The sequence below is a fragment of the Pan troglodytes genome, chromosome 13, assembly GCF_028858775.2.
Source record: "Pan troglodytes isolate AG18354 chromosome 13, NHGRI_mPanTro3-v2.0_pri, whole genome shotgun sequence".
NCBI classification, from domain to species: domain Eukaryota; kingdom Metazoa; phylum Chordata; class Mammalia; order Primates; family Hominidae; genus Pan; species Pan troglodytes.
In genome coordinates this window covers 138,795,479-138,803,060 of record NC_072411.2, presented here as the reverse complement: position 1 = coordinate 138,803,060, position 7,582 = coordinate 138,795,479, and the positions used below count along the sequence as shown (strand labels likewise).

At 54.7% G+C, this 7,582-nt stretch overlaps 1 long non-coding RNA gene across 1 annotated transcript; it reads left to right on the top strand.

The window, feature by feature from the left end:
- Positions 1 to 2,791: 2,791 nt before the first annotated feature.
- Positions 2,792 to 4,972, top strand: LOC107973739 (uncharacterized). Its single transcript, XR_001716131.3, has 3 exons — positions 2,792 to 2,970; positions 4,284 to 4,436; positions 4,870 to 4,972. It is a non-coding gene; the product is annotated as an uncharacterized LOC107973739 (long non-coding RNA).
- The last annotated feature ends 2,610 nt before the right edge of the window (positions 4,973 to 7,582 follow it).

Below are 7,582 nucleotides of genomic sequence, written 5' to 3'. Positions count from 1 at the left end.
AAGAAAGACAGAAACCCCCAAAACAATGGGCCACTGTGGCGAGGGCTTGAGTAGTGACCCTGGGCCAGGCACAACCATGCTCCGGGAACAAAAATAGAATCATAGCATTTGCACAGAGAGAGGATGCATGGAGTGGCGAGGACACGGCCCAGCCTGAGAGACCTGTTGTAGACTCTGTCCTGGGTGCACCCAGGGTCTTGCTGGATCACTGAGACATGAGAGGGATGAGAGGGACGTCGTGCACAGCAATAAAGAGACATCTGGTGAACTCCCTCCCCATGAGAGTCAGATAGTCTCTGCTTCTGGCTCCGCACAGACAGGCTTATTTCCACTAAGGCCACTAAGGGCCACTAAGGGTTGCTTGTCACCCTGACAGGCCCAAGCAATAGCCAAAGCTGTACCCTGGACAGAGTCAAGACACACAGACTGTAGCAGCTGGGAGGAATGTTAAAGCCCTTGCCTCCTAACCCTGCAGGCTGCAGGTCAGAACCGGGAGCTCAGGGTCAAAGCGTCAGGTTCAACCCATGGTCCAGGGCCCCATGAAGACAGCAGGCTGCCTGTCTTCTGAGCTCAGGAGATCAGGCCCAGACTCTCAAATGAACAATTACTCTCCTGCCCAGGACTCTGGCATAGGAAAGTGCCTAAGAGCTTTGATAGCAGTATTGCCAGGCAGCCTGCTCCAGGTCTCAGCACCTGCTCCAGGTCTCAGCACAGCAACTTTCCCTTATTATGTCCTGCGCCACCAGAAAACGCACAACTGCACAGAGTGGGGGCGAGTCCCAGGATCCCAGCAGGCCAGACTCCAGAGAGAGCAGGAGGGGCTGCCTTTCAGCTGAGCAGGCCATGGCTGCTGGTGAAAACTCCTGGAACCTCTGGTTTAGGTTGAGTATGATGGGTTGAATGGTGGTGGCCCCCAAAGATATGTTCACATCCTCCAACCCCTGACTGTGACCTTATTGGGAAGAAGAGTCTTTGCAGATATTCTCAAGTTAAGGATCTTCAGATTAGATCATCCTGGATTAACTGGGTGAGAACCAAACCCAATGGCAAGTGTCCCTATAAGAGACAGAAAAGGAGGTGACAGAGAAGAGAAGACCACGTGATGAGGGAGAGGCTGGAGTGACGTGGCCACAAAACAAGGAATGCCTGCAACCCCGCAAGCTGGAAGGGGCAAGGAGGGTTTTTTCCCTGGAGCCTCCAGAGGGGCTGTGGCCCTTGGTTTTGGACTCTGGGCTTCAGAACTATAAGCGAATAAGTTTGTGCTGGTTTAAGCCACCCAGTTGGTGGTCATGATTCATGGCAGTCTTAGGAAACTAATCTCCTCAGTGTTTTTCAAGTCCAAGCCAGGCTCACAAAGGTGTGAACCACTGGAAGCTGGCACCAGGGACACTCCCACACTCCAGTCCCACCCTCAACACTGTCCCACCCAGCAGCCCCCTGGTCTCCAGAGAGGGAGCCCCAAGAGAGCCCAGGAGCCTCCGTGGAAGGCACCCTGGCCTCTAATGAGGTCTGAGCGAGAGGAAGCAGAAGTTGGATGAAGCCTTCAAATGCCCGCCTCACTCCAGGGTCAGAAACAGAGGGAGAGGGGGAGGGATGAGAGACACAGGAAAAGGGAGCAGGCAAGGAGGGCAGAGAACAATGATCACCGCCATATGCATCCTGCCACCACCCTGATGACCACACGGCTCTGCTGAGCACGTCTCATGAAGCCTCCTGGGAGGCCTGTACAACACCTGCCCCTGGGCGACACTGTCCCCACACACAGGAGGGAAGAGGGTCCTCTGCCTGTCACTGGGGCCACTGTCCCCACACACAGGAGGGAAGAAGGTCCTCTGCCCATCACTGGGGCTGCTGTCCCCACACACAGGACGGAAGAGGGTCCTCCACCTGTCATTGGGGTCACTGTCCCCACACACAGGAGGGAAGAGAGTCCTCTGCCTGTCACTGGGGCCACTGTCCCCACACACAGGAGAAAAGCAGGTCCTCCACCCGTCACTGGGGCCGGCTCTGTCATGTCACCGTATGCCCACCTCCCTTCTTTGCTGACAGAACCCCAGTGTGCACTGGCCTTGTCCCTGCCCATGGGCCAGACCTGGCATCATCGATTGTGGGACCAGGGCCTGGTAGGGGCCACAGAAAAGGCTCCTTTCCCATGGAAGGGACAGTCCTTCTGTATTGTCCACTGGACTCCTGCATATGACATCAGGAACAGCAACAGCCATCCTGCTGACATTCAGGGAGGCGGATGGGACAGGCTGCACAGCAGGGGCTGTCTGCTCAGGCCTCCTCACGGTGGCAGCATCCATTCCCCTCCTTTTCAGGCGTTTTGAGATGCACGGTCTATTCCAGAAGCCGAGACTATCCCGGCCACTACTGTCCCACAGCAGGTGAGTCCTCAAATGGCACAGACATGATTTTTCTCCCTAAAACTCCCTCTGATGGCATGGAAGAGGAATCGTTTGGCTAATTCATTAGCACAAGAGAAACCTCATGAGTGACACCAGTAAGTAAATTTCTCTTGTCCTTGTGTTTCCCGCTTTCCCAGGGACATCCCTGAAATGGCCTGGTCCCTCCCCTGCAGGTCACTGCCTGGAGGAAGGTGAGGGCCAGGAGCTGCGTGAGGTCAGGATCAGGCACCTGCCAAGCCAGGCCCTCGGCCACACCAGCTCCCACTGCCCCAGGTGGGCTGGGGCTTCAGTTCAACGGCAGATTCCTTCTTGGCATCGCTTAGCTGAAACTTCCACTCTGGAATCCTCAAATGCCCTGGGTTCTGGGATATTGTTTGAGAGTGGAATGTCCCCAGGCTCCCTGAGGGCTCTGAGGTGGAGGGTCTGAGCCCGTGCACCCTAAATAATGAGAAGGGGGCAGACAATGGGGGCTGACGGGGTGTCCAGCACACACTGTTCCCTGCACTGCACCAAAGGCCTTGCAAGCTGTGACCTCTGTTACCCCTCATCCGTCACCTGTGATGTGAGCATCTTAATTTTATTTTATGGATGTGGAAACCGAGGCCCAGAGAGGTGACTCTCCCACAACCACAGGGCCAAGAGGTGATGAAGACCCTGGAATCCAGGTCATGGGGTCCCTACATCAGCAGGGACCCAAAGGCTGTGTCAGGGAGCTTGAGCATTGTGGGCCGCTCTGAGTGAAGGGCCCTGCGTGGACAGCGTGAAGAATGCTGCCCGCCGTGTGGGGAAAGCTGTCCCAGTGTAGGTTTTTGGTAGATGACCTGTGGGGCCTCCCTCCCCGGCCAGCCTCACCTCCACCCTGGGCTGCTGAGGAGGAACTGACCTCGGATATTCACTTAGGAGACAGGAGAGCCATCCTCAGCCTTGTGCGGATGGAATCTGGAATCCAGGACTCACCCACTGTGGACAGTAGTGGCCGGGATGGTCTCAGCTTCAGGAATAGAGATGTTGAATCCTTTCATCAAAGTCAGGCGGTGGGGCTGGGTTTACACCTGGGTCTCCTGAATCCCACCCCTGCACTTCACTTGCTCAATTAACAAATATTTCTTAAGGGTTGACATGAACCAGGCACAGTTTTAGGCGTGGGGAACCCAACAAGGAACAAAATGCACAGAACTTGAGCCCGTGGCAGCTCCTGTGCTGGGGGGAGGGAAGGCAACGAAGAAACAAGTGAGGCACTTATGTGGCAGCAGCGGGCGGGGCTGAGGCGAAGAAGCCACCACATAGGAGGGCACCTCGCATGCCTCGTCTGCTGCGCGAATGGTCTCGAACATCTCAGCAAGAGCAAACCTCTCCCTGCATCCCCCAAAACCTCGCGTGGGATTGCAATGTGTCAAACTGATCCAGTGGCATCTCTCTGGTTGAGATGGGAACAGGGGGGTCCTGCCAGGGCCCACCGCACCCCAGCACCCTCTCACCCTGAGACTCATGGGCAGAACATCAGGTCCGTGGGTCCCACAGAGAAATTTGTCTGCCAGCTGGAACTCTTGCCTTGGATCGGCTGTTTTGTTCTGCCCAGTCTGCTCGACCCAGGCATCAGCTCTGCTTCTCAGATCCTCAAATGCTGCCCCCGCTGAGAGCCTGGCCAGGCTGTTCCCTGAGGGTGGTAGTGTGCAGGTCCTTCCTCTGGGTGGCCCCCGCCTATGGGAGCCTGCCAGATTCCCTAAGTGACTCCACGGGGGCTGGCCAGCCCAAGGATGCTTCCACACTGAGAGGGAGACCCTGAGAACTTGGACCCACAGGCAAGGAGGGAGCTGCTTCTAGGGCGCTTTCCGGAGAACCGTTGATGGTAACGAAGGGCTCTTTGTCTAAAAGGCTCGGAAGTCCATAATGGTGAGCACCCAGGCTACATTGCAGTCCTGGTTCCAGAGAGAAAGGAGCCACCCAGGACGCCTCTCTGGGCCTTTCTCACACCTCTACACTCCTTCTGCAGTGGACGTGGATCCAGTCACAAGGGCAACAAACTGGGTGAGATGGCATTCTGAACAGTGGAGAGTTGGTGCTCTTGGGACTTGAGAGGAGTCTTTTGACTGTGGAAAGGTTTCCAGACAGAAAGTGAGCCATGGGGTGGAGTACTGAGACGAGGGGTAGAGTACTGAGACGAGGGGTAGAGTACTGAGACGAGGGGTGGAGTACTGAGACGAGGGGTGGAGTACTGAGACGAGGGGTGGAGTACTGAGACGAGGGATGCTGCTTCGGAAGCGAGGCTGATCCAGGAGCTCCAAGAGCTCACCCTTTCCTCCCCACACTGGCCTGTGGCCAGCACAAGCAGCTGCCCCATCCTGAGCAGCTCCACCCCGCCGATGGCCTCCCCACTCCTGCTCTTCATTCCTGGGCTTGCTTAAACTTATCTTAATCTTTGGGATGGCCTCAGTTTCCTTCCCCTCTCTCCTTTCTTCAGGTTTTATTATTATTGCCAGCTCCTTACTTGGACTTCGTGAAGCACTCACTCTAGAATGGCTGATGAATTGGATTAAAAACCTGGAAATTGTTAGAGGGAAATCATTGTCAGAGAGCCTGGTCACATGTGTAATCGGTTTCTCTATTACTAACAAATGTCCGGGAAGCCCTCAACAAGGCCCAGAGTTAGTGGGCTACAAAACAGGGGGAGTGATGCCTGGTCTTGCTGCCCGCAGAGTGGACGCCTGCGCCAGCTGCATGGATGCCCTCACTTCCTGCCTGACGGATGAGGGTGTCACCTCTTCACTGTGACCCGCCCCCCCCACACACACACACACAAGTCACTGCCCCTTGCTGTGCCCCTCTAGCTCTTGTGTCAAAATCCCCAATTCACTGACCACTGGGACTTCTGCATAGCCCAACGCCGGGGGACCCTCCACATCATGGGTGAATGGGCCTTGTGGGGTGTCCGTCTGCTGGCCACACTGTGCCTTACAGTTCCTAGGCGTACAGTGGCCTCCCCCAATGTCCCAAGCCCTCCACACTCAGCTCCTTACAGGAATCGAGCCTTGGACACTTTTGCAGCCCTGTGCCCACTGCACTTGGCACAGGGTGGGGACTCAGCAGGGCTTGTTCTTGACCTCCCATCCTGCACCCTATGTTTGCCTCCAGGAGCTCCTGGCCCCATTCCATGAGGATCCGCTGCTCCTGACGCTGCCTCTGAGTGCTCAGGAGCTCCCTGTGGCTTCCCTGGCTTTGCTCCTGGGAACTCAATCCATGTGTGTGGAGTGGAGTTGTTCAATGTCACAGTGACATTCTGGGATGCGCCTCACCTTTGTATTCCCGGCCCTGAGGTCCACATCCACAGACCCATCACACCCCTCCTCACTGCCTAAATACAGCAGCCAATGAGGCAAAGTCACCCAAAGTGCCCAAAGCCTTATGTCAACAGGAACTTTTCTGAAACCAAAACCCCCAGGAGAACTTTAGGATAGAGAAGTGAAGGGAAGCTGGAGACAGGCCTGGGATGGTGTTTCCTGCAGACCTGACTGCTCCAGCCTGAAAGCCTCAGCTTCAGAAACAAGGAACCAACAGGCCCCTCCTCCCCTCCACACCTCACCCCCAGCCCAGGAACATCCCACAGGAAGGTTTCCAAGTCCTCAGTCCCCCATTCTTCTCCCAGAACCTGCTACCCAACCTACACCAAGCAGATGAACAGCAGGCTGAGGGGCACAGTGTCAGGTCCTGAAAAAGTGGAGACAAGGAGGCCAGCTCAGATGCGGGGACCCTCCTCATGGCCCCTGGTAGAATCTGTGTGTTTGCATGGATCTGCTGAGGTTTCCCATGTCAGCCTGTCAATAGGAGGTGGATAATTGACTCTCAGGTTCAGAAACTCAACCCTACCTCATGCACAAAGCCCCTCTACTCCATCCTAGGAAAATGGTCAAATGCCTCCTCCTGAATGCCTTCCTTGACGGAGACCTCATCACCATTACTTCCCACTAGATGCAGAAGGCCTGGGGAGGCTCTGCACTCAGCCAGCTTCTCCTCACTGGGCCAGAAGCACACAGAATTAGTCTAATCCACAGCCACATCCTCCAAACATTACCACCGCGGTTCAGTCCCTCTCATTCTCTGACCAACACGGCCCATCAGCTTGAACACTGAACACTCAGAGCCTGCCCCCACCCCTCTTGAAGCCCAGCCTAGGACTCGGGACCATGCTCTAGAGGGGATGTGGCCTGAGCATCTTCCACAGCCTTGACGTGGTTGGCTATTTCCGTCTCAGGTCTCCGTACAGTCACGCCCTTGTCCAGTCTCACTCTGTTTACAGCAGCCTGACTCCTCCAAGGCATTTTCAGCCTACCCGTTGCTAAAGCAACTCTTTGCTGCCTGACCATTCTTTACCAGTGGCTTTTCTGTATCTAAGAGTCAGACTTTAAAATAACCCCTACTGGCCGGGTGTGGTGGCTCACCCTTTTAATCCCAGCACTTTAGGAGGCCGAGGTGGGCAGATTGCTTGAGTCCTGGAGTTTGAGACCAGCCTGGGTAACATTGCAAGACCTTCATCTCTACAAAAAATACAAAAATTACCTGGGTATGGTGGTGCACATCTGTAGTCCTAGCTACTCAGGAGGCTGAGGTGGGAGGGTCCCCTGAGCCCAGGAGGTCAAGGCTGCAGTGAGCCAAGATCACGTCACTGCACTCCAGCATGGGTGACAGATTAAGACCTTGTCTCAAAATATTAATAAGTAAATAAATAAAATGAAATAACACTCATTGCTTAACTACACAGGCATTTGAATATCTTATAAAAAAACATGCATGTAAACAGCACACAACAAGGCAAAATGGAGAAGCTACAAGTATATGAAAGAACAGACCTGGCAGAGCAAAGTCCTCCAGTTTCTTGAAATAAGCTGGTTATTACATCCAAGCAAGCTTTTGTGCAGGCTCCCTGGAAAATAGAGCACAGAGGGAAGCATGACAGGTTTCCCATGGCTGGTAAAAGGATGCCTACTGGGCAGGTAGTCAAGACCAACTTTTCCTGGCAGGAATTCGTAAAGGAATATGCATCATGTATTTTTTCATGTTCCATGGAACTTGGAACTTTCCATGTGTTCCATGAGGTAGCATCATAGACAAATTACCCCCAGTGGGGCTGGCGTTCCTCATGCGGCAAGAGAGGAGAGGCCTCTGAAGCTCACACTGGG